The sequence below is a fragment of the Sus scrofa genome, chromosome 13 (genome assembly GCF_000003025.6).
Source record: "Sus scrofa isolate TJ Tabasco breed Duroc chromosome 13, Sscrofa11.1, whole genome shotgun sequence".
Classification (NCBI taxonomy): domain Eukaryota; kingdom Metazoa; phylum Chordata; class Mammalia; order Artiodactyla; family Suidae; genus Sus; species Sus scrofa.
In genome coordinates, this window is record NC_010455.5 from 82110764 (window position 1) to 82138375 (window position 27612).

The 27612-nt window shown below is 42.8% G+C and overlaps 1 protein-coding gene across 20 annotated transcripts in view; it reads left to right on the forward strand.

Annotated features, from left to right (window-relative positions):
• Window positions 1-27612, forward strand: part of ZBTB38 (zinc finger and BTB domain containing 38) — a 141435-nt gene that overhangs the window by 56877 nt on the left and 56946 nt on the right. For 6 of the 20 annotated variants that reach the window (XR_002337478.1, XM_021068346.1, XM_021068345.1 and 3 more), the window contains 3 exons: window positions 964-1038; window positions 19518-19583; window positions 20175-20532. The gene's annotated coding sequence lies outside the window, so the exon portion shown is untranslated. Of the gene's footprint in view, window positions 1-171; window positions 341-963; window positions 1039-13072; window positions 17485-17532; window positions 19191-19517; window positions 19586-19638; window positions 20533-27612 lie in introns of those variants that run through there. The other 14 variants (XM_021068347.1, XM_021068360.1, XM_013982075.2 and 11 more) reach the window with 10 other exon arrangements.

Here is a 27612-nt window from a genome sequence, read left to right on the forward strand (position 1 = left end):
TCCCCACAGGATCAGACAAGAACGCATTTCCTTTCCAGAAAAAATTTATAAATATATATACACACACACTCATGCACACACAGGCTGAATGAATTCTGGGGAAAATGGCCCATGTCGTGCCTTCCCCCCATCACCCCCTTGTTTTGTTTCCTCTTCCTCCTTCCGCCCTAGTGCTCTGTTTTGGACTGCCAGAATGTTCGTTCAGAGTTCTGAACTGCTGGTTTCCCGGATCTTTTACCAAATCATCAGACACAAAAACAAATCCTGTGCTAAGCAAATGTGTGCCTGGTGCCGTCAAGTGGTGTTTTCACACCTAACCTTTTAAAAGATGGCAGCTCTGGTAAGAAAATGACCACAACCTGGTGCCCTTACTGAGCGTACCTCTGGTTGTCTGTGGCGGTTCTGGTGCCTGCACCTTCATTGTCTCATTGCCCTATTTACAGAAAGCTTATTTTCCTTCCTATCTGTGCCCTCATATCCAGAATGATATTAAACACAAAGACAAATTATAATGTACCTTTGGTGACAGTTCTACCTTCACCTAAAAAAATCTTAAGTCTTTGCATAGTTGATAATTTTACAAGCTCTGGAAGTTTCTCCCAAAAAAGTTAAGTTCCCAAGAGAAAGTCTTAACGTGTACCTAAGAACTGCAGAGCACATAGACATAGAAATCGTACCCAGTTTTCCTGGCTTCCAAAGTCATCTCCTGAGTCAGCATCTAGTCTTTGTATAGCTAACTTAGCTGAGTAGAATTGTTCTTTATAAATTCTCTTTTATAATGATGATGGGGTATTTAAAAATGAATCTTATTTTTATAAATGCGGTAGGGAAGCTCATCGCCTACTGGAAAAGAGTAGTAAGTTCCTTTGTAAACTGACAACACCCTTTGGAAATTAACCATCACACTCTAATACTGTTTTGTAGGTCTTACATTTTTCTTTCTGTTTTATTTTAATACATCAGGTTGTCTTGAAGTGAGGCTCTGCTAAACCACTCTTCTTCCGGCTATAAGATCTGAATGCTGTGATCATTAATTTGGTGAGTGTCATTTGTCCCTTAATGGCTGCTTAAATTTAGTTTACTAATTCTATTCTTTTGCTTTGTAGTAAGATTTAAGGAAAGAGGAGGAGGCACAGGGACTTCTGCACACAAGGATAATGGCTGTATCAAATAGGATAACAGTAATAGTTAGGATAGGCTAACTATTGTGGCTCAGCCCTTAAGGAACCTGACTAGTGTCCAGAGGATAGGCTAATTGCTATAATAGACTGAGAAATGTATAATGGCTCAAGTACAGTCGAAGTTTATTTCTTGGTCATATAATAATACCGGTTAGTATGGCAATTCTCTTTGATGCATTCATTCAGAGACACGGGTTGAAAGAGGCTCCACCTTCTATAGTGTGTGGTTGTCATGATCACCTGGGATTGTTTCCACTTCCCAGTAGAGGAGGGAAAAAGGATGTGGAAAAGTGCACCTGGAGAAGTTCCCTGGTGGTTCAGTGGGGTTAAGGATCTGGCTCAAGTCATTGCTGTGGTGTAGGCTGGATCCCTGGCCTGGGAACTTCCGCATGCTGTAGGTGAAGCTGAAAGAGAAAAAAAAAAAAAAAAAAAAAAAAGAAGAAGAAGAAAAGAAAAGAAAGAAAATGTGCACATGAAAGGTTTTCATGGCCCCTGCCCAGAAATGGTACACAGGACTTCTGCTCACACACTATTGGCTAACACCCAGTCGCATGACCACATCTGAGGGCAAAGTGGTCTGGGAAATGTAGTCCCTGGAGGGGGGCAGCCACTTCTAGTGACAGCTCTGGAGAGTTTCTACAGAAGAGGTAGTTCTCTCTGGCACAGCATAATAAGGACCTTAGAGATGCTCAAAGATAGCAGAATGAAGCCATGGGGGAAGTAAAAAATGATCTGATATTTAGAATTCTCTGACACTCTTAGATAAAAAGTGGATAAGGAGCAGTAGGTGAGATTTTTCAAGACACTTTTGTCCATTTTGACCCTGAGCCTTTTACATGAGCAACATCAGGCCACCAGTGGCCAGTGAGCCACTAAGAACATTCTTCTCCCTTTTCTCCTACTCCACGATCCTCTTGGTTTAGGACCATTCTGGCTCTGTCTCCTGGTTCTGGGTCTAGTCATGCTGTTGGAATTGTCCAACCGAATTCTCTTTCCCCAAAGTTGAGCCCAGCGGTTTCTTTAATTCATGGTTGTGTCTGAGCCTGGAGGGGGAGCTACCATGCCTGATCTATTCTAGATCTTGGCATATTTTTTAGTATTGAGAGGTAAAGGTGGGAATCCCTGAGAGGATGAGTTATTTAAGAAACATATAAAAGAAGACTAGGAGTTCCCGTTGTGGCTCAGCAGAAACAACTTGATCAGTATCCATGAGGATGCATGTTCCATCCCTGGCCTCTATCAGTGGGTTAAGGATCCGGCATTACTGTGAGCTGTGGTGTAGACTGGCAGCTGCAGCTCCAATTCGACCCCTAGCCTGGGAACCTCCATATGCCACGGGCTCAGCCCTAAAAAGACAAAAATAAAATATAAAAAATAAAAGGAAGCTAAAAAGGCTCAGGCTGGGGAGTCTAATGCTACCCAAAGGTCTTGATACAATTCTAGCCTTTTCTTTTCAGGAAAAGTTTCAACACATGGACTAAAATAATGAGCAGTAAAGTTATCAGCCCTGTTTGGATAACCCTGAACTAATTTTATATCTTATGTAGCCTTTTCACCATTGTTGGTCTTCGGGCAGTATCCCCCTTGCCGGTAAATATTAGAAACCAAATGGTGGTGCCTTTATGATGCCCCCAAGGCATCATAAAGACCTCCAATAAAAATGGTCTACATGTGCTCACTTCAGCCACACATGTACTATAAAAATGGACTACAGTCCTTGCCTGAGCTGCCTGGTACCTAGTTCTCTAGCTTTGTTGTAATATCTGACTTAGGCACTCTGATTTTTTAATCATATTTTGCCCCCAGACTTGACCTTTCTGGCACCCGCACCCTGAAGAATACACATTGTCCATTGTGTGGGAAGGCCGGCAACTGGCTGATTTAACACAGCTCTCAGGCCCTTTCATCTCCTATTACTGCAGCCTCGCCTCTGCCCAGTCCCCTCACATCAAGAGTGGTCTAAGGAAGAGTGGAATAGAATAACAAGTAGGACTGGTTGCAAAAATGCTTCGACCTTTGAATGTCCATTTTCTTGGGCTGGTGCGTCCCCAAAGTGTCTACTAAGCAGAGAGCTGGCTGGACTAGCAGAGTAAACTATAGATAAGACCAGGTAGACTGGGAGAATACAGTGCCTGCCACAAGGGAGCAGCCAAAAGGAGTAACTTGAGAATAAGTATCAGGTTTCAAAAGCTGGAACCAAGTGGGGACGATCTGTTGCTGGATGTCCAAGCCTAAAGAAAAGGATTCTGCCAGGAAGGGCAGGACCGAAGGCCACGGTCAAGGAGGAAAGGAGTCAGAGTCCATTCACTGGGGAGGCTTGGTAGTTACAGCTTGTTAATTTCAACTGCCATGTGATAACGACTCCCCAAAGCGCTAAGTATGTAGGAATTGAGTTGGGGTCAGCCTCCTGATTTTTAATGTCTAGCTGCCTAGCATGACAGGGAGGGGTGTGCAGCTGCCAAGTCGGAATTTCACTGCCATCAATACCACCCCTCCACAGGGCTGGTACAGCATCTGGCTGACATCACAGACCCACCAGCAAGGGAGAGGTAACAAATACATACTTTGTAAATATTTTGACCTTAGACACCTTCAAAAAAGGGTCAAAGTAGACATCTTGGGGAAAGCTAGACTTCCTGAGCTTCTTTAGCTTATAATTTTATAGTTTATTTTTAATTTTTTGTTGAAGTAGAGTTGATTTACCCTGTTGTGTTAGTTTCCAGTCTACAGCAAAGTGCTATACTTTTTCATATTCTTTTTCATACTCTTTTCCATTCTTAATTCCACATGAGGGGTAGAATTCCAATGTGGCCCCATAGTCTTTTTGTTTTGTACTTTTTTAATAGACACACCCAGGGCATATGGAGGTTCCTGGACAGGGATTGAATCCGAGCCACAGCTGTGACCTATGCTGCAGTTGTGGCAATGTTGGATCCTTTAACCCACTGCACTGGGCTGAGGATCGAACCCTTGCCTCCCAAGCCACTGCAGTCGGATTCTTAAACCCACTGTGCCACAGCGGGAACTCCCTGGGGCCCCATAGTCTTTTTAGAGCTTAGGTCATTACCATTGATTCATGATGTACAAATGTGGTCTGGGCACAGCTGGCTGACGTAGGCAGTGCCTGGACCAGTTGGTTATTTTTAATCCCAGAGGTTTTATACTTTTCATAGCACAGAAGTACAAGTCCCCCTTCGTGCCCTGGGTCAGCATTATGAATGTTTTGTTACTCCCTTTGGAGGATTTTGCAATCAGGCCATGTCACAGTCACCAAAGCTAAGAATTCATGGTAATGGGGCTTCATAATTTCTCATGCTGAAATCCCCTGACTTCTTGTCAAGAACACAGTTGGAAAACACCACACTGAAGACCTCAGGGTTTTGTTTTTAACTCAAGCCTCTGGTTTTCATCAGAACTTTATAGCTTCCTCCCGCCTCCGAAATGGTATTTTTAAAAAATGTAAAACTGAAGTTCTGTCAGCATAAGTAAGGTAATATATGTGAAATGGTTTGGACAACTTAGAAAAATGTGTGGCAAGACAAACGTGTTGATGAAAATAATTATCATAGTTGTGGTCAGTGTTGGGCGTTTGGCTTTGAGATTGCTATTAATATTGTAAGTATTATTTTTATTTTTTATCTTCTTTTTTGTCTTTCTAAATTGGCTTTCATCAGAGATCCTTAGCACCGCTTCCTAACTAACCAAAGCATGTAGTGTAAAATTTTCAAGGACCTTTAGGAAGGTTTGGCCAAGGGCGTAACCACGAGGTTTCCAATGTGTTGGTCAAAGGTTTTGAAAGCACTCCATGGAAGGACAGGTCTGGGTGGTGTCTCCTAATCAGGAATGGAGCCTGTCATCTGTCCAGTAGCCCCTAAGCAGAGTATAGTTCGTCTGCTTGGTGTTTTCCGGTGGTGGCGGGGGGTGGATTCTACCCAGAGGCAACAAGTGTGAGATCAACCCAAGGGCAGTAAAGATGCTGAACTCACTTCCACGTCCTAGTTCCTATAGTCTGTTATTTTTTAATGTAACAGAAAAGCAGTAGCTAGTGAAAAGGACTTTCTCATTGACCCAAATGCCTTTATACTGACTATACTAAGTAAGGTACATTGCTAAAGAGAGTATAGCTTAAAATTCACCTGGGCCCTGGACTCAGTCTATCTGTCCTCCAAAGTCTCTTGCAGCAGCCAGGCCAGGGCTGGACTGGGCTGGGTTCCCAAGAGGCCTCTCTTCTCTCAGTTTTCAGTTGACGAGGCAAATTCCGTTTCTTTACTTTCAAAAAATTTGGCACTCCTTTTCTTCATTTTTGTTTTGTTTTGTTTTGTTTTTGTCTTTTTAGGGCCACACATGCAGCATATGGAAGTTCCCAAGCCAGGGGTCGAATCAAGAGCTGCAGCCACCACCCTGTACCACAGCCACAGCAACACCAGAATCTGAGCTGCACCTGGTGGAGCTGTCTGTATGGTACCTGCACTGAAGCTCTCGGCAATGCTAGATCCTTAACCCACTGAGCGAAGCCAGAGGTCAAACCCACATCTTCATGGATACTAGTCAGATTCTTAACCCACTGGGCTACAACGGGAACTCCTGTACTGTTTTTCAAATAAAAAAGAACCATAGGCGTTCCCTAGTGGCCTAGCAGTTAAGGATTTGGTGCTGTCACTACTGCGGGTTACGTTTGATCCCTGGCCTGTGCCATGAGCACAGCCAAAAAAAAAAGAGAGAGAGAGAGAGCCATAACTAGTCATTATACAAAATCCGGAAAATAGAGAAATATCAAGAAGAAACCAACAATCTCCAGTAGTCCAACCACCAAGTAATTCAATATTAATGTGTTGATGTATTTCTTTCCAACTTTTCATATATATTCTTTTCTTCTTTTAAACATTATTGAAATGGTATTTTATATGCTTTTTCTCACTTCACTTAACATTATGTTGTAAACATTTTTCCAAGTCACCAAATGATTTTTAAAAATTTGATTTTTAATGGCTGTGTTTCCATTGCAGGGATATGTCTTAATTTATCCATTTTTTTGATGGACATTTTTATTGTCTCTAGTGTTCTGCTATTATAAACATGAAAACATTCTTGTAGATAAATCTGGTGGACACCTTAGGGAAAATTCCTGGAATTGGACCAGTTGGCCAAACAACCTATTTTTAAAATTCCTAAAGCATATTGATAAATTAGCCTCCAAAAAGTTACCAATGTCTATTTCAAAACCTAAGTCCCATTCAGTTTCTCATGTTAAATGCATGTCCCTAGGCCCCAGTGTCATCAAAAGCTCTGAGGAGGAGGGCCTAGGAATATGCAATTTAACATACCCTCCCAATCCTTATGCACAGTAAGGCCTGAAAACTAATGATAATGCTGAGTTCAATTCAAAACATTCATTTTCAGCAATACTTACTAGACAGAGAAAAGTCAGGGAAACTTAAGCTAGTGTATCTAAACTAGGATTTAACTTAAAGGGGTTTTTTTTGGCTTCTGAATTTTAGATTTCTCCTTAATCATGGTATGGTATAGCTGAAACATTATCAGTTAGGGAGTTAGGAAACTATTGTAAATATGAGACAATTGAGCCCCAGAATGATTCATTTACTCACTTGTGGTTGTTAGCCAGACATGTGGCAGAGGTAGAACTAGAACTTGAGTAGGTAAAGAACCCAGATCTACCCACCCTCTAGGTAGCGTTACTGAGCCCAAGCTCATACTGCCTGCTGCACAACAGACTAGTAAATGGAGAGACGAAGTGTTGTGGCAAGGAATAGTGACTATTCAGAAAGCCAGCAGACCAAGAAGATGGTTGACTGATGTCTCAAAGAACCATCTTATCTGAGTTAGAATTCAGGCTTCTTTTATACTAAAAGGGGAAGGAGTGTGTCTGGTTGTTACAAACTTCTTGGTGCAGGAATCCTTTGTTCTTACACATTGTCTGGTCACAGTGTTCCTATAAACCTCCAACAAGACAAACATTATTCTGTGTTCTGCAACTTTTTATCTCTGTATGAATAGAAAAGGATTATACCTGGAAAGGTCAGAGCCTTGAGAATGGGTGATCTTGTATATCTCAGGCTATAGGCAAAATTCTTTTACAAAAGGTGCAAAGCCAGCATTACTAAGCACAGGCAACAGAGCATGAAGGTTAGAGCTAAAGGAATAGATGCAATATGGAGTCAGGTTTGTTTTTGTCTGTTATAGCAATAAAGAGAAGGTACCTGCGAGAAACTGATTGCTGAAGTGAGCTCCTGCTTCCACCAGGGACTTTTTACCTGCCTTCTGATAGGTAGGGCATATCTCAGGATGTGTGCGGGCCGCCCAGACCCTGCGAGGGTCACCTCATGAGACCACTCTGTGTCCTGAGCCCCAAGGTCATAACACTTAGACTGAGGAAGACATGGCGCAGCCACGCGGATCCAGGCCATGATAGCCAGGTAGGAGGCGGGGTCCAGAGTCAGAAGCCAAGAGAACATTGCTGGGGCAGGGAAGGGCAAGACTCGCCCTGTGGGCATATATTAGGTCAAGGAAGACATAAGTTGCAAAGACAAAGCCAGAGCTGTGAGGAGGTGCTGTGGGTTCAGTTTTGAGGATGGAATCCCCATTACCCAACCTCATGGTCAGGCAAGGTACCTGCCCCAATCTGCACCTGCCTCATTACATCTGAAAGGTGCCTTCTGACAGCAAGTAAGTAAGAGCACCTGGCCGAAAGAGGGGCATTGGGTCAGAGAAGAGGTACCTGAAAATGGAAACTTGGGAAATCCTCTGCTATACCAGAGAACATAGTGAACAAACAACAACTAAAGTTTAAAATTCTCACTACTTTCTAAGAGGAAGTATGACTATCCATCCGGTCTGTATCACTCTGCTCAAAGCCACCAGACCACACCTACTGGTCACCTGACAGTATCTGGATGCCCTTCCATTCGTTTTACTACACCAGCTTCCAGAGGGCCACTGTTGGATCATTTGACTTCCAAGTTCAGCCTCTACAGACTACTCAGTGTCCAACAGTGCCCAGTTCATCTTCAAGTTCTATAAATCACCACTAAGATTCCTCCATGCCCAAGTTCATATCCATCTTCTATGCATGCACCAGGTGAAGCACAAGAGCCAGAACCCAAAGGCACACCTTCAGAGTCCCCAAGCTGTGCACATAAACACAAGGGACCTTGTCCAGGGTCACCAAGCTTCCCTGCTTCTGGGCACGGTCTCCATTATCTCTCGGCTGTCCCCATGCAGGATCACTGCCCTCCTGGTGCTTGGCCTCCTGGCTCAAACTTGTGGGCCAGGGTCTTGACGAGTATGGATTCAGGGAAGGTCCATAGCCTCCCTTGATTCAGGGGTGACTTTTCAGACATGGCTGGGGTTGTTTGAGTCATCGATATTAATCGGCCCTCTACAAAGCACATTTCCCTGGTGACCTGAACAACTCCCTTGGCTGAGGCACCTTCTGCTACTCAGATGGAGTTCTAACTGTTGGCCAGACCTGGGTCTCTAGGCTAGGAAGGTTCATGTAGTGGCAACAGCAGTGCCTCCAGATCTAACTCCCAGGAGCTGGAAAATTTGAATTCTGTGACATCCAGACAAGGTGTCCGCATACTGCTGGAGAATCTTGAGTGGGCAACACAGTAGAAGGTCCAAGGGCAAAAGGTGTCCAGTGAGGCCTGTGACATCTGACAGGGGCCACTTGTGGTCTCATCATTACTTGTCTGTGTGGACTCCATGTCCCATCCTCACCCCCACATGTACACTCTGCAAATAAGTAACTTTGGGAATGAAAAGCACTTTCATAGTCTGTGCCTGCCTCGTGACTGTCATACCATGACCTTCATATCACCCATGGGAGCAAATGTCACTGGTATCAAGTCTGCCTGCTCTGCCAAGAGCTACTGCCTCAAAAAAAAGCCCAACATTCCCAGATGGCAATGTCCCACTACTGCAGTCAGGAGTAACTGGACAAACCTGAAGACTCGCCTCAAATCAAGATCCCCATTTTCCATCATCAAAATGTCAGACAGCCCAAACTGCTGGGTCAACAAGTATTAGGGAAGCTGGAACAGTGAGCGAGATCTGAAGCCATCCCGTATAATCTATGAACACCCCACACTTGCCTGTCATCTTGACTGAGGACCATCAAAAGGAACCCCTGTGCACCTACCAGAATGGCAAAAAAAAAAAAAAAAAAAAAAATGCTGGTGTTACCAAATGCTGGCGAGGACGTGGAGAACCTGGATTGCCCTTATATTGCTGGTAGGAAACATAAATGGTGCAGCCACTCCAGAAAACAGTTTGTCAGGTTTTTTTGAGGGGGCGGTGTTTTTTGTTTTTTTGATTTTTGCTTTTTAGGGCCACACCCACGGCATATGGAAGTTCCAAGGCTAGGCATCCAACTGGAGTTGTAGCCTCCAGCCACAGCCACAGCCATAGCCACGCAGGATCCCAGCCGCATCTGCGACCTACACTATAGCTCATAGCAACGCTGGATCCCTGACCCACTGAGGGGGCCAGGGATCGAACCCACATCCTCATGGATACTAGTCGGATTGGTTTCCACTGAGCCACAAGAGGAATTCCGACAGTTTTTAATAAAGTTATGCATGCACTTATCATACACTCCCACTCCTGGCTATTTATACAAGAGAAATGAAAACTTAGATTCACATAGAAACCTGTACATGAATATTCATAGCAGTTTTATTTGTTATGGCTTAAAACTGGACACCAGCCACATGTCCTTCAGTAGGTGAGTAAATAACAAACTGTGGTATATCCGTACCATGGAATACTGTTTAGTAATGAAAAGGCACATCTTTCTGTACAACTTGAACGCATCATAAGAGCATATACTGCTGGTTGAAAGAAAGCCAGTCTCAGAGGGTTATAGGCTGTATGATTCCATTTATATGACACTCTCAGAGGGACAAAATTAAGTATTGGAGAACAGATCGGTGCCAGGGGTTAGAGTTCGGGCAAGGTGTGACTACAGTGAGATAGCACAGGGAGTTTCTTTCTGGTGATGGAATAGTTTTGTATCTTGATCGTGTTTTTTGTTTTTGTTTTCTTTTGGCCATGTCTGTAGCATGCAGAAGTTCCTAGGCCAGGGATCAAACCCATACCACAGCAGTGACCTGAGCCACAGCAGTGACAATGCCGGATCCTTAACCTACTAGGCACCAGGGAACTCCTGCATCTTGATTGTGTTGGTGGCTACTCAGGTCTAGGCATGTGATAAAATTTCATAGAACTCTAGACACACACACACATACTACATGAAAAAAAATGGTGAAATCTGAAGTAGGTCTGTACCTGAGTTAACAATGTTGTACCAATGTTACTTTCTCGGCTTGGAGAATGTCCTACACCAGTCTAAGATATTATCATTCTGGGAAGATAGATGATGTCATACAGTTACTGTACTATTTTTGTCACTTCTTGAGAATATTAAAATTATTTCTAAAAGAAAATTATCAAAAGCAACTTTGAAAAGAGTTTTTTTGGAGTTCCCTGGTGGCTCAGTGGGTTAAGGACCTGGCATCATCACTGCTGTGGCTCTGGTCGCTGCTATGGCATGGGTTTGATCCCTAGCTAGGGAACTTCTACACGTCGCAGGTGCGGCCAAAAAGAAATTTTTTTTAAGGTTTAAAAAAAAGAGGGAGGTTGTTCCTTACTCTAGGAAAGGGGGATTCAGCTACTGTTTTTTCTTCTATAAGCAACTCCTGTTGTTTATTTTGCCGCTTTCTAATGTATGGTTAGGCTTCTAAGGAGGCATGCTGGTGGCTTTGGCCTCACCCTCTGCTCCTTGGAGTCAGCCCATCTCAGATCCAATCAGAGCTTGTCTTCCAGCACCAGGTGTGACTATGCTTCCTCTCCCCTGCCCTGAGACTATAACTTCAAAGCAAGGTAAAGACTCAGATCTAAGAGATGGTCTCACGGTGAAAATCTAGGACAAATCATCCTTCTCACCCCTGCACAGTAATTTTTTCTCCGGGGTGGCTCTTTGTCTTCCCTGCTCTTCCTACAGATTATTTTCCTCACCTTCACCACATGACCCCTCCTCTAATGGAAGGAGATTAACCCTTCTCTGTCCCTCTCAGTCTCATTCAGCTGAGGGCTTCCTATCCCCCAGCACTGTGCCCGTTGGGCCTTGTGCCACCGCCGAACGCTCCAGTGTGAGATGGCTGCCTTCCCTTTGAAGTTTGCGCCTCTGTCAAACACCTTTTTGCCAGACTTGGCCCTGGGAGGACCGTTTTGAAACTCAACTTATCTCGAGCTGCCTGGGTTTGCAGCGTGGAATTGCACAAGGCCCTGGGCATTTAGGTCAAGGGGTACCTGCCCTACTCTCTGCCTTTCGGGGCTTAATAAAATTCTAGTTTTATTTTCTCCCTGGTTTTGTGGCGGGGTCCCCAGCCTCACCTAAGATTGAGGTTGTGCATATGGGGCTGAATGAAGCCTATGTGGCATCCTGTCCGGATATGACAACACACAGACAAGTCCCCTGTCCCCCAGGACTGGCCTCAGCCTCTAATTTCCTGCCATGCCTTATTTTTTAGAGGGACTCATCTCAAGGGACCATGGTGAGAGGGACAGAGGTGTACATGCCTTAGGTCTGGTTGTGAGTTTTACTCAGAACACTGTGCCAGAAAGGGGGCTGTTTGAACTGTGGATCATCAGTAGGCGTTGGTGAATCTCCTAGTTTTGCACCTTTTGGTTTCAAAACCATACCGAACGACGGAAAATGAAACCTGCAATTTATTTTTAGCTGCTCATGCTAACTCATGAGATTTTTCTTTGCAAACCAAAGAGGATAGAGGCTACTTCAGCTGACTGAACTTAATCTGATTGACTGAATATAGCAATCAAGCCAACCTCTCTGATAATTCTCCAGTGTCACTTGGTCCCAGGTGACAGTTTGGCTCATACTGTTTTGTTTAAAATTATAGTTAATTGAGCTGGGAAAAAAATACACAAGTATTCTATAGCATTTTTCTTCTAAGAAGATTTGGGAAAGAAGTTATAAACCCTCTGTACTGGAATCTATTGTCACTTATTCTATAATCATTTGCTAGGCACCTATTTAAGTGAAAGATGGATTTTTTAGAAGATGGTGCCAGTGTGTTAAGTTGCAAAGAGCAGAGTACTAGCAGTTAATGAATATGGCTTTTATCCTGAAGTTGTTGGGGTCTTCAGATATAACACTTTTGGAATCTGATTTTCTCTTTCCTCAAAAAAAAAAAAAAATCATTCAGATAAATCCTCTAAAGTACCTTCCCCATCTTATAATTCTGAGGAACATGTTCTGCCACTGAGGGCCCCTGGAAATGCTGAGGCACATTTTGGAGGCAGGGATGCTGCTCTCAGGCCACTCTTACTTCTGTCTCCCCTTGCCTTGTTCTAGGAGGGACAGATTTAAACAAAGCCTGTGGACTGCTTGCCTGACTACTTGTGCCCCCCCACCCCTTGGTAAACAAGTGGTTAAGAACTTGTAAGACTTCCATAGGTATTTTTAGTCCCCAGATCTGTTCCTTAACTCAGGGAGCAAGTTCTCTAATTTTCAGAAGTGGTTTCATGAGACAAAGCTGAGGATTCCAGTGGTAGCAGTGGGAGCAGGGAAAGGACCCCCCATATGGCGTTAGTCTGTCAAGAGCACACCCATATATGGAGTTCCCATTGTGGCGCAGCGGAAATGAATCCGACTAGGAACCATGAGGTTGCAGGTTTGATCCCTGGCCTTATTCAGTGGGTTAGGGATCTGGTGTTGCCGTGAGCTGTGGTGTAGGTCGCAGACGCGGCTTGGATTTGGCGTTGCTGTGGCTCTGGTGTAGGCCAGCAGCTGTAGCTCCGATTAGACCCCTAGCCTGGGAACCTCCATATGCTGGGGCACGGCCCTAAAAACAAAAAAAAAAAGAAAGAAAGAAAAAGAGCACGCCCATATAAGCCCCTCCATTGCACCAGGCCATGTTCTAGGTGCCATGGAAGATACACAGATCTCACAGGGTGCAAGCCAGAGACGTGAGTCAAGGTAGATAATTCAATACAACAAAACCATGTTGTGCTTTCATCTTTAGTTCAAAGGAAGTGAAGATTCACTGAGGTTTGTTAAGCTGCTCTGGGGAGAAGAGTTTCATTGTTGTGACCTTTCTGAGCTACAAAGTCATTTATCTGAGAGAAGAGAATGCACAGGAGTTTGCTCCCAGATTGTCTTGGAGTATTTCTTGCCCAGGATGAAGAAAGATATGAGGAAAGGATTACGCTCTCACACAGGGTAGATTTTACCCATCTGTAAGACTTCTTCCTTCACCTTCCTTGACATCCTCTCCTTCCCTCTTCAACCTAGTTGCCAATCTCTCTAAAAAGAGGAAACTCAGCCTTCTTGCTGAATATGCATATTACCAATTCAGAATCAAGAAGACCCTGTTGTTCCACTCGCTCTCCTTCTGGGGAGTGGCTCCCAATGACGGCTACAAACGAACGTGTGATTAGGGAACAGGAATGTTCTTGATCTCTGTGGGCATGCAAGGTCTTTATTAGTGCCATGTTTCAAATGCACTGAGAAATGAAAGCAGGGACTATTCTGTTGCTAAACATGAGGTAGCAATATTGAAGATGGTGGTGAGGAGTTCCCATTGTGGCTCAGCAGGTTAAGAACCCGACATAGTCTCCGTGAAGATGTGGGCTCGATCCCTGTCCTCACTCCATGGGTTAAGGATCCGGCATTGCCACAAACTATGGCATAGGTCACAAATGCTGCTCAGATCCGGCGTTGCTGTGGCTGTGGTGTAGGCCGGCAGCTGCAGCTCTGATTCAACCCCTGGGCCAGGAACTTCCATATATTGCAGGTGCGGCCATAAAAAGAAAAAAATAGAAAATGGTGGTGAGCTATGATGAACATATTCCCATGGGTGTGTCTGAGCTGGATTAAGTTGGGTGTGGGTTGTTGTCCACCACAGTCTCCCTTGCAACCCTAAGTCACTTACCACCTTTTCTCTGTTGAAAACCACAAGGTTCACATTGCCCTTCTCCCTCCATCTCTTTCCTTAAAGGTAACCTTGGTTTGGTCTCCAAGGCTTGCTGCCCAGTTCTTGCCCACATTCCTTGCCCACATCTTACACACATGCTGATGGATGAAAGTGAGAAAGCTCATGTCTCTGAATGGGAGCAGGCTTCCTGGAGCTCAAATACCTCACACACATCCATTCACCCACCCCTTCATTCTACTGCCTCAGAAGCACTGAGAGGTAATCCTCTTCTTGTATTCCAAGCAGGGTGGAGCTGATGGAGTTGATTAGAAGGCTCCCTTGGAGAGCCATCTGGTTGACATTTAAAGTTACTACCAATGAGTGAGAGACAGTTATGGCCACATAACCAGGAGGCAGGAGACTTGGAGTCCAGCTCTTGGCCTAACCAACCTAGAAAGCAAGGTGGGCTAGATTTTTTAGAATCACAAACCTTCAGAGCTGGAAGAGATCTTGAACAGGGGTAAAATGTACAGATGTAGGATACACAGAGAGGCCATCATTAAAATGATGCATTTGAGGAGTTCCCGTTGTGGCTCAGCAGAAACAAATCTGACTGGTATCTGTGAGGAGCAGTTTCCATCCCTGGCTTCACTCAGTGGGTTATGGATCTGGTGTTGCTGTGAGCTGTGGTGTAGGTTGCAGATGCAGCTCAGATCTGGCTTTGCTGTGGCTGTGCCATAGGCCAGTGGCTACAGCTCAAATTTGACCCTTAGCCTGGGAACTTCCATATGCTGTGGGTACGGCCCTAAAAAGACCCCCCCCCCAAAAAAAAAGAAAGGATGCATTTGAAACACTAAATTTGATTGAGAAAAGGCTCTTGCTCAAAAGTTAGGCTTTTCAAAAGTCCATTTTTGTAACATGTTGGGAAGGAACTTATCCTACAAATTGAGGTTATCTGTTCAGGACAAAAGTACTATTTGTGAGTGGAAGTCAGGTCAGTCTTGATTATTACACTGATTTTTCTTTGGTAATTTAGATTAGAATAATCTAACAACTGGATAACAAATTTACTTACAAATGCAGACTTGTAGAAGAATTTTAATATAGCAAATGAGTAAACTCACTAAGTATGTGATCCTGGGCAAATGATCAGAGTATTTGGGCAAATGATCAGATCTCTTGCAGCCTCAGTTTCCTCATCTGTTCCATGAAAGGACTGGATTCATTAGGTGAAGTGGTTTGCTCAGGTAGAAATGTAAGCCTTTCCACTTATTTCACCTGATAAACCATTTCCAAATTATGACAGATCTCTGACCAAAATTTTTACCTTGCTCTCTACATGTAACTTTCCAACATGGTCTAGTTAATTCCTCTTATTCTTTTCCACCTGCTGGTCCAAAATGTCTCCAATTGGTGGCGTTTTTGATACCCATAATTCCCAGGGCCTGGGGAGTTGAGTCAGGCTCATCTAAACAGGGGTAGTTCTGGTTCCAGGGAGCAGGAGTGCCCTCTACCAGAAGTCTGCACAGTCAGAAAATTCCTATATCAGGGCGGAATGTGGATGGAGGAGGTTTTATCCTCTTAGGATTGGTGGAAAGACACAGATTTAGGTTGGACTTAGGTAGAAAGCAAAAGTTCCTGCCCAGATCTCTAAAATGTAGATGTCCGAAGTAGCATTGGACTTTCCTGAAAATTTAGGCTAAAATATCATCCAAAGGCATTTTTAGTCATTGATAAATTGTCACCATGTTGTTTCTAGGACTGAATATCCTACAAACGGATGTAATAACCAACCTCATAAACATGTTTAAATGTTTTAAATTCTACGAATCTAAACAAAAATGTTACATTTGGTAAATCTTTAATTTTTAAAAACTGAGATTAGTATAACCTAACCTGATAACAATTTACCCACGAATGTTGAATATCTATATTAGGTATAAACAGAAACCAGCTGTAGTTTTTAATGCAGTGAATGGAGCGAAGAAATGTGCAAAGCAGTCCAAATGTTTATAAACCAAGGATTCCTCTGGGACTCAGTGCCCTGACTTTATGTTGTTGTTGTTGTTGTTTTAAACAGAGAGTCAAGCTTTGTTCATGCTTGAATTATGTACTTTGCATAAGTCATGCAATTTAACTTTAACCCACAAGACTGAAAATAAAGTGGGCTCAGACTGCAGAAGGAGACTGTAAGCAAGTTGGAGTGTTAATCAAAGTGAAAGAGGCACCCTCACTCTGTCCTTCTCAAGTCTGCTCCTGCCAAATTATTTTGGGTTCCTCCTGCTTGACTCATCAAAGGGGCAAAAACAGGTTAAAATTTTCATCATGGAAAAAGGATTTGTGTGTTAATGTTTGTGCATCTGCCCCAAGGAGATTGATGCGCACACAATTTTTAAAAACAATAAGTGAAGGCATACCCTTGCCACTTGTACTCATGACAAAGCTTAAGTAATTCTGGCATGAGCATTTTTTTTTAAGTGCAAAACAGGATTTACTAGTCAAGAATGTCTGTCTAAACAAGCTCATCCATCTAAGTGCTTTCAACTCTAACTCAAATTTGTTTAATACAAACAGGGTTTGGTAAATGAGCCGTATTTGCTCATTGGGTGTTTTGGAACATCGCAAAATAAACCAATACGTTGCTTTTAGGCTCGTTTTGACAGAGGGTAGGTAGAGAACCGTACCGGGACATTTGGAAACCACTTGCCTTAGCATCCAGCTTATGAGTACCAGTAGGGGACCTGACCACATTCACCACTCTGCCTCTGTAAAGAGGACATAACCCTATTCACTCATCTTGTGGGAGCCTGATATGGATTACTCTCCTTGTCACTGTCATTTATTATTATCTCAGGCAGGGGAGGCAGCGACTTCATTCTATGCGGTCAGAGTAATTCCCTATCATGCATATTTAGCCTACAGGATAATAACCTGTGAGTATTTTAACATGACTGTCTAGCTTTCAAGTGTTATTGATGAGGGGTATCTGAACAGATACTAGGAGCATCGGATGCCTAGGTGTTCGTTTCAACCTCTTCAAACCCCACTCTGAGGACCCTGCTTTATAGATGACCATATGTTAAATTGGTACCTGGTAACTTGGCATTATTGTCTCTAATTCTTGACCCTCCTGGTAAAGGAGAATTAGTCTAAGGACACTTCATTCTCATTTTCTGTCGCTGTCAATGCTAACCAGAGCCCATAGAGCAATGAGTGGGGGCGGGGAAGATGGCTCCACCATTGGTGTTAGACCAGGAGCTACTGTTTCCGTTAGAGCTATATTTATTTCTGGAGTAGTTGTGGGAGAGAGATGTGCTCCAACGAGAAGAGGACTCGGTGTGGTTCAGGTATGACCGACCATCTGGACAACCCAACCCAGAGACTTTAAAGTGTATGGGATAGAGATGGGCTGGGTGCTTTCCACACATTGAGCTAAAAAGCACTTGGGTTCTGTGGAAGGAGATAGAATGAGAGCTAGAAACAAAAGGTCTGGTTGTGAAACCTAGTACCTAAGTTAAGATATTCAAATACATATTCTCCTTTAAAAAAAAAATTCTGGGGAACTCGAATGTTTTGCTAGCCTGATTATTTGCAGCCAGTCTTTATAGAAGATAGAGACAACCCCAGAAAAGATTAATTCACTTTTGCATGTGTTAAAATTAATTAACATTAGCATATTTAGTGATGCAATATGCAATTAAAGACTTTTGGAGAGATAAGAAGAAGAAAAATGTACATATTATACATTCAAAATCAGTCTGTGGCATTTTATAAAAATATTGGCTTATGTCCAGGATCTAAGTAAGGGTGGGGGTGGGTATGGTTTCTTTGCAGCTAAGGAAGAGTAGAAAAGAATCTGTTCTATTTCCTTAAAAATAAAAGACTTCGTGTTTTATACAGCATGATAAATGAAATGCTTTTCTGATTTTTTACCTGCCAGCAAGATCTGGGGGAAATTTTTCTAGCAAGCTATGCTGTTTTCTTCTCTTTGGGAACATGGTAACACTGGTTTTGTAGCAAAACAGTCTTTGCTTATTAGGCATTTCTTCAAAACCCTGAATAAGCAGCTCTTTCCACATTTTTTGTTCCACATGTTAAACATTTCATTGCAATTTGAGCTTTAATTGTGTGTGTGTGTGTGTGTGTGTGTGTGTGTTGATAGGAAAGATTGAAAGGGGAGGCATAAGAATTCTAGAAGGATTTTTGTTTAAAAAAAAATTAATTCCTACAATTATATATTGGATTCTCTACAGAAGGTGATTCCAATTTATTACACACAGCCAAACTAGAGCCCATCAATCTTGAGCAGCGGGGGTAGGGAGGGAGGTGATCTTGAAGAAGACATGAAATTCGGTGTTAGAGTAGATGAGATTTAATTTTCGGAAAACATTTCACTCATAAAACGGATAGCACCCCAGTGTCAGCCCTGACCTCTGTGATGTCAATGTCATCCATGCGAGCATAGCTAAGATAAGCCTCAAAGTAAAACAAAGAAACATTGCATGTCGGCTCAACACCATTTCTTCTTTTCTTACAGTATGTACGGTACATATATATATACACATAGCCTTTTGGTATTCCTATTAATGGCTTGTTACTCTACAATTTAGCTCTTGAAGGGGGAGGGAAGAGAAAAATCATTTTGCCTTTGCCTAGGTTCTGAGCACGTACGGTATGCAATTGAAAGACTTAACATTATTTAGGTCAGTGTCCTAAGGACAGCTTTTATCGTTCATGATGGTCAGCTATATATCCGAAGGAACTCGGCATCAATTTATTTTTCTGTAGCTGATTTAATTTTGCTTCTAAGTTTGAGCAGATTCATTCACATTTTAATATAATTCCGACTGAGGAGGTATCTGCCGTTCTGTACTGCAGATACATTTAGCAGAATACATTTACACGGCTTGTGGTTAGAGGTTATAGCACGGATACAGACAGCTGATCATGCATTCTTCTACAAGCCTGCCGGCACCAGTTAGGATTCTGAAAAATAATCTAGAAAGGCTACACCCTTTATAATATTATTCTTTACTTTGCCATCGCTTAAAAGGTCTGCTTTTGTTGTTGTTTCTAGCCATTCTAGGAAATTAACAGTCTAAAAAAATGCATTCCGAACCAGATACATACTGTATTGAAAGCTTTCTTCAGGAAGAAGATATGACAGTGTTCGTTCCAGCTTATTTTCTTCCTTAGCCAAAGGACTGTTTGATTCTCAGAAGCAGAAGGACACATTCATTGTGCAGCAGCTCTGCTTAACTGTACAAAATGCCTTCTACTGCCTGGTTGCAGAATTTGGAGTTTGCTAAACAGTGTTTAGTGATTGGGCTCATCTTGCATCACCAGTTGATGACATTTTTCTTTGTTCCCTCCTACCCAGTTGAACCAAGACTCTGAGGCTGATATGCAATGTCACTTACAACATTAATCAGATACTGCATTTAAGGTGAGCTGTCCCTTGCCTCCTCCTTCCCCAGCTTGTGTGCTGCATGCAGTTTGTATCTTGCTTCTGCGAGGCTAAGATGGCAGGCAGGATTAGCCGTGCTGGTGCTGTGTGTGCATGCTGTGTATAGAATTCATTACACGTTGCCTAGTATTTCAGATGTGAGTATGTAAATGCTTGGTATGCCATATCATCTGGTAGCGAAGACTTGTTTTTGCCTCGTTACAGCCTGAGATAGTTCAGCATCACCTTTCAGTTCCGATTCATTTGCTTCTGGATGTTTGCTTTTCATCACATTCAAAATAGAATTTTACCTTTTTTTTTTTTTTTTTTAACAAAGCCAAAAAAAAAAACCCCACCCCTAAAAACAAAAACAACAACAAAACTCTGCTACCAGATGGTGTCTCCCCTTTCTTCTTGCATTTGCTGTCTTTTAAATAATGTATGTTGTATTGTTAATTAATGTGAATATCAAATTAAACACTTGAAACTTACATGTTTATTATGCAGGTAGGAGGCAAGGTGGGATCTATTTTTAACTCTTAGGCACTCCACCGTGTGCAAACAACTTGGTTCTCAAATTTGTATTTTCAGTGCTGGTATCAGTGGTTTGATTTTCAGCAAATGTGACAGTGGCCTTTGCAGTGGTCAGCTCCGGGCTTTGAACTCTCAGAGGAGGAAGGGAAAAAAATTCAACACACTACCTCCTTGGTTGCAGTCTCCGAGAAACCTTGGATGAGAAACTTCTTTTTTCAAACCTGTTTTCCTGTTGATAAATTCGGTTCTGTGATCACAGTACATTCAAGCTGTTCTGCATATGATTTTGTGTGTGTGACAATTGCATCTAAAACTTGAGAGCAAGAAGACGGAGAAATCAGTTGGTCTCCATCGCTTTACATAAAAATGGCTGAGTGTCTTGTCATGCTAACACTGCCTTAAGTGATACATACAGGTAGGTTGAAATTTGCATGTTTTTTAGATTTTTTGGAGTCATGTAGCAGGAACATTAGATAGACTAAAATATGACTTTTACAACAAAAATGAAATAAGACAGTTGTAATTTGAGGGGGGAGGGTATTAAATTGGATGGCCTTTCCTATTAAGATACTGTATAAATATATGGCTTTTAAAAACTTATAAAATGATGCTGCTATAAAAATGAGGTGATCCTTTTTTAAAAAATCAGATATATGATAGGTGTGGCGCCATTGACAACAAAAGAATTTTTTGAAAAGTCTATGGATTCAGCTCCATTTTAGCTTGAAACTAAAAATAAATGGATTTCTGGAGATAATTTCGAACAGCGCAAACAAGCTTAATAAGAAACATTTAAAATGTTTAAATTTTAAGAAGCGGTCTTTAAACGTGTTATATGAAAGATGAAAATAAAAACATAGATGCCTCCAAAATCAATTTTAAATAATATACAAGAATAAATGCATTATTTGTATATCTATTATTTAGGGAGATGAGGAATTATAATTTTTAAAGGGGGAAATAGTAAATATAGGTGGCTCTGTTAGAAGAAAAGGAGCTTCACTGAATGAAACAGAGTCCTTAAAATGGTTCATTGCAGACCATACAGCTGTGGTTCTGTAAGGACCAAATTCTGGCACTTTTCAAAATAATTTCATGGGCTCTTTCCTTGAGCTTAACTTCTCAAATACATATTGGTTTCAAATTAACACTGGGCCAGAACCACATTAGCAACCACATCTTATTTAAAAATGCAATAACAGAGATGCAAAAAATCATCTTAAAAAATGTTTCAGGAAAATTTTGCAGTTCTTTTGCCTCTCATTGTAGAATCTGAACTGGTTTTAGACGTTTTTAAATGCGGTCTTCAAGCCTTAAGAATTATGCCATATTTCTAGACATAGAGAGGAATCTTGCACAGGAAGGAGAGCTTTCTCCTTCCTCCTTTGTGCTCAGTACTTTCAAAATTAAGGTTTTCTTTGTAATGTGCTCCAGAATGCTGGTCAAGGTTTGTGTGCAAAGGTGTAGTTTCATTATCACGAGTTCACCAGCGCCACTGAAACAAAAGGTATCTCAGAAATTCCGAGAATCAGAAAATGCTTATGCTCTTGTTTTGCCTGGTCCCTCCATTGGTAACCTCTGAGCTCTCGGTAGAGAAGAACCCAAACCCAAGCCCACCCTCCCAATGATAAGTGCACATTGAACCTCTGTGGAAACGTCTTTGTCAGTGTGTTAGGGGGAAGATGCTGCCAAATCCTAAACCTCTCTGAGGTTTGCTCCAATGTGAAGAACATTGAGATGCAGAACCATCGGTGTACATAGTTGCTTTATCCTAGCAGTTTGTCTAATATTCTAAGCACTGTTTGTAACATCAAACCTCTTGTGGACTACAGATTTGTTGTTGTTGTTTTATTGTTGTTGTTGTTGTGTTGTTTTGAGGCCAACTTAATATTTTGCTTGGAGTTTTTCTCTGGCTCAATTATATGAGAACATGATTCATCTCACAGGGAATTCATTCTTTGGGCTTGCCATGAAATAGCCTTCCTGCAACAACTATCTATCTATCTATCTATCTATATTTATATATACCAGGTTTTATTTTTTTTCTTTTTCTTTTTTTTTGGCTATTCGGGAGCCATTTTCTTTCTTGCCTGTGACTTAAAATGACTAAGTACATTTTGAATATAGCGTCAATCAGAAGATCGTAAACTGAAGGAAATGTCAGAAACTTGATTCAGTATTGCCTATTTATTTTAGTACCAGTAGCATTCACAGTTGCAGGAGGATCAAGCTAATTGTCATTCGCTCTTGAGCAAATAATGAGCCCGGCATTTGTAATTAAAACACTATTGCTATTCGGAAAGATTACAACTCAATGTCTTCTATTTTGATAGGCCGGTACAAATTAATCATTTTGAGCCCATTTGAATCTTAATCACAAGATTAGATGGATGCGATGGAATTGTTTTACCCTATAAATGAATGCCTGAGAGATTCAACAGTGTATTTCTTCCTTGTAAAATGTCGATCCTTTTGTTTTTAACTCAAGCATGGTTGCGTCATCTTGTAGATTTTCATACCTCATGATTTTTTGGAGGCATTATTCACTTATGTTGTTCTTGGTCTCTCGGAAAAGAATTTTAAACACAATTCAAGGAGCTTGAAAGCCAAATAAGACTGTTGGGAAGTATATTGTACCATTGTCATTCTAATAAATAGATCAGTGAATGGAAGAATAATTATTATTTATTACTTTGTTGTGTTTCGCCTTAATGCTTTGCCTTCATATTTCACAGAAATGTTTACAAGGCACAAAGCTTTTCTAAACTTACCCATTTACAATGATCACTGCATTTCCTAGATTAGCCAAAAACACTTCCTGCCGATTGTAGAGGATGGCTCTTCTCCCTGCTTGATGTTTAAAAAGCTATGCTTAGCCCATTTACAATTTTTGGCTAAGGTGTTGCACTGGGCAGGCCAGAGCAGGTGTGACAGGAAGAATGTGCGAACAGTTGCTTTGTTCTCACCAAAACAAAATGGGCAAATCTGTGGTTTTCTGCCTGAATGATTTGTAATCTAAAAATTCTCAACTCCTTTTTTTTTTTCTTTTTTCGGAGAATAGTAATTATTTTTCCAAGCCTTAAGTCAGTGAGAATACCAAGATTGCACCTCTTGCTACTAGAGGGATGTTGATCCACCTCAACCATTTCCATGGATCGCCCCCCCATAGAGGGACTGGGAGCCAGACCACATCTTAGGGCTCATTGAAATGGGGAGATGGATAGAAAAAGATCTAGTACCTTTCTCTTTAATACTAAATTATGCTAAGCTTTTGAGTTCCTGGTACCATATGGTTCATTCTAACAGCTCCCTTCCAAGAGAAATGCTGTTCCCAACAGCTTTCTTGGTAATTAAACATCCAGCACATTTATTGAGTACCTACTATATACCAGGCATAGTCCAGAGGCTGGAAATACAGTAATGAACAAGAGAGACCAGGGCCTGCCTCTCACAGAGCCACCTCTGGTGTGCTGGAGTGGTAGGGGCCAGGGGCACAAAAATAACTATGTAAACAATGAATTAGAAGTTTCTATTGTAGCTCAGCAGGTTAAGGACCCAACATTGTCTCTGTGAGGATAAGCATTCAATCCCTGGCTTCACTAGTGGGGTAAGGATCCAGCATTACCGTAAGCTATGGCATGGGTCTCAGATGCAGCTTGGATCTGGTGTTGCTGTGGTTGTGGTGTAGGCTGGCAGCTGCAGCACTGATTTGACCCCTAGCCCAGAAACTTCCATATGCTGTAGGTGTGGCTGTAAAAAGAAAAGAAAAAAAAAAAATCCCAATGAATTAAAGAAGACAAGCTCAAAGAAGAAAAGGAAAAGAAAATTTTTGAGTTCTCACTGTGGCACAGTGGGTTAATTATCCGGCTTGTCTCTGTGGAGGTGCCTGTTTGATCCCTGGCCCAGCCCAGTGGCTTAAGAATCTAGCATTGCCACAGCTGTGACATAGGTCACAGCTCTGGCTTGGATTTGATTCCTGACTTGGGAACTTCCGTATGCCATGGTAGTGGCTGAAAAAAAAAAAAGAAAGGAAAAGAAAAATGTAAAAAGCAAGGGTGTCTTGTTGGGAGAAGAGTCACTTTAGAATGGTTGGCCTTCTGGAGGCATTCCCGATGTAGCCCAATGGGATCAGTGGTGCCTTGGGAGCGCTGGGACACAGGTTTGATCCCTGCCCCAGCACAGTGGGTTGTGGATCTGGCATTGCCACAGCTGCAGCTTGGGTTGCAGCTGAGGCTCAGATCTGATCCCTGGCCCAGGAACTCCATGTGCTGTGGGGCAGTCAAAAAAAAAAAAAAAAAAAAAAAAAAGACGACAAATGGTTGGCTTTCTGTGTGGTAGAATGGCTCCAGTTAGGTGAAGATCTGATGGGGAGCCTTTCCGGGCAGAGAGGCGCTCGTGCTTGGACGGCAGACTTTCCTTTCCCCATGCAGCTGCCATTGTATGAGTGCCAGGTCTGAGGATTTTGGGGGTTGAGCCTGACTTAGATGAGCTTCCCCTGCAGTGAAATGGTAAGCCAGGCCCATGGCTCGTTTTAGTCAGATTCCCAGGACTCTGCGCCTTTGACCCAGCCCCACCCCAACACTGCCTAAGAAGGTGCAGTGAAGCTCTTGACTTGCAGTCTTAAGTGGCAGTGAACACCTAGGTACTCGGCACAGATTCAGGGCTAATCCAAGAAATCCATAGAAGAAATGAATCTCGGAGCAAGAAAATTTCTGAGAAGCCTCTTGCTTTATTTTTCATAAGAACTCCAGAACCTCAATTCATGGCAAAACATTGAGATAGCCACTTCCTTTAATTTTTTTTTTTTTTCCTTTTTTGACCGCCCTGTGGCATATGGAGTTCCTGGGCCAGGGATCAGATCTGTCCTAAGCCTCAGCTGTGACAACACAGGAACCTTAACCACTGTGCCGGGTTGGGATCAAATCTATGCCTGGCACTCCAGAGACACCACTCATTCCATTGTGTCACAGTGGGAACTCCTAAATTTTTTTTTCCAGATGCAAATGGATGGGTGGATGGGTCTGTCTTATCTTGCCAGCAAACGTTGTCCTCTGGTGCCTCAAAAGCTTTGGTTCTGCAGAACTCTTTGCCCGTGGGTGGCTTTCTAAAGACTCCCTGGAGTGATCATTCTCCATTTGAACACATAATACTAAGGAAATTCTTCAGAACCAGAACTCTTTTATGCCTTTCAGGTTAGTCTGCAAATAAAGTTCCAAGAAAAAAGGGCTAGGCTTGCTGTACAAGATAGAAACTATAAGGCCCTTCAGTGTCTTCTGAATGTCTCAGAAATACCTTCTAAAACTGATTCATAAATTTAGTGGGCTTTGCTTATCATAAGTTAGAAGTGGCCTGGCTGACTCCCTACACCTGGTTTGATTTTGACTCGCCATGAAATATTCTACTGCATAAAGAATGTTCTAGTCCTTTGTGGTAGGATATTGCCCATCAGTGGGGAGGAGGCTTCAGCAATTCAGTTCACTTCTTCAAATATTTATTGAGGGAGTTCCCGTTGTGGCTCAGCAGGTTACAAACCTGACTAGCATCCATGAAGTTGTGGGTTTGATCCCTGGCCTCACTCAGTGGGTTAAGGATCTGGTGTTGCCACAAGCTGCGGTGTAGGTCGCAGATGAGGCTCGGATCCTGCATTGCCGTAGCTGTGTTTAGGCCAGCAGCTGCGGCTCCGCTTTGACCCCTAGTCTGGGAACTTCCATATGCCAAGGATGTGGCCCTAAAAAGACAAAAACAAACAAGCAAACAAAAACCAAATATTTGTTGAGCATCTGCTGTGTAACAGACACCACTACAACCCAGGTGGAATGAAAATAGGACATGAAACTCCGTGTAATGCTCACGTCCAGGCTCCCAGAACAGGGTAGGGCGTTGTATAGACAGGAACAATTGTATGACCTCTCCTCTCCAGAAGAAACACGTGGCACGCTGTTCTCTTAGTGGCCTTTTATTTGGGGAGGGGGGCGCAGGCGGAGGGCATACCCCTGGCATGCAGAAGTTCCTGGTCAGTGACCGAACCTGTGCTACAGCAGTGACCTAAACCACAGCAGTGACGACACTGGATCCCTAACCCACTGAGCCACCAGGGAACTCCCTCTTCGTGGCCTTTTATACTGTCTTCTGTAGGCCAGCCTTCGGTGTGGGGGCATCTCAACTGATGGCAAAGATGGTTCTTCCCTGGGGCTCTGTGTCTCATCCTCATCACCTTTCAAAATATCTTGGCTCCTAATAGGCCACCGTATGTCTGGCTGCCCTGCTCCAAGCTGGTCTGCCTGCCTTGCCAGGTGACCTCCATAAGGGCTGCCACTCTTTCGCATTCATGAGCAGATGTTAAGTTGAGAAGCCTTTGAATGCAAAATTTTAAATTTGTGATGCACACAAGATGCTCCTGCTTTTTTACATTCCCTGATGCACAGTTGGGAGGGGGGTCTCCCTCCTGGCTGTTCTGCAGAAAGCTTTGTGGGAAGCAGGTAAATCAAAGACCAGTTGCCAAAGCCCTTGTCTTTGTGAGGTGATCCCAGCATGTCTCTGCCATGGCCCAAACATCTCACTGACCAGAAAATGGCTCTTTTGGTCTTGTAATTCATTTTGCATCTTTTCTTGTATTGGCTTCCTTGCTTCTGCAGCTATTCCTGCTCAGGGTTCAAGACTAGCACTTGTGTCCGCAGACGCTATATTTGGCCTGTGGAGGAAGTTTGTTTTCTGGTTTAGTTTTGTTTTTAAAATGCCAATGTAAATATTTTTTCTGTGTTCACGAAAAGCTGTGAGAGCTTTCATGATTTTCTTTATGTGATTAAATAAACCTCTTCCTTACCCCATGGTCATTGTTGCCAAACGGATATTTTGAAATTGCCTTTTTTTTTTTTTTTTTTTTTTGCCTGCTAAAATCTTCTACCCTGTCTGAGGCCTTGCTCTAATTAAGGCCTAACAGTCCTGCCCATCTTCCCCAGCGCTGAGCATGACGTGGAGTCCCTGCCCTGAGGGCCTTACAAGCCAATGAGACGAGAAAACAAAAGCCACCAGCTGAGAATGTGGTTAAATCCCTGAAGGGCAGTGCCCTTGTAATTTTTTTCCCCTTTTCTCTTGTTTCTTGAGCTGTGGAAGGGAAGCGGGAGACCTTTAGTAGGGAAAGAGAGGGGCTACATCACCGAAAGATGGAACAATGCAGGATACTGGGGGAACAAGGTGGAAGAGAGTGGGGAGTCATTTGGGTGGCAAAATGGGGAGGTGGAAGCAGGGGCAGCCTGGGGAGTGGGGAGGGGCTGCAGACAATCAGAAAGAGGGAACAAAGGGAGCCTTCAGGAACAAGCTGCACCCTGAAGCTGGGGTGTGTTGCAGGGGTACACAGGAGAAAGAGTGGGAGTGATTGCAATGAAGAAGGCTGAAAGAGCCGGTAAGATGCAGGCTGTGGGCCTGCTGTGTAGGGACTGGGTGCTCTCATAGTCCGTTTGGCTTCAGGGTGATTTTGGCCTTGGGGCCTAACCAC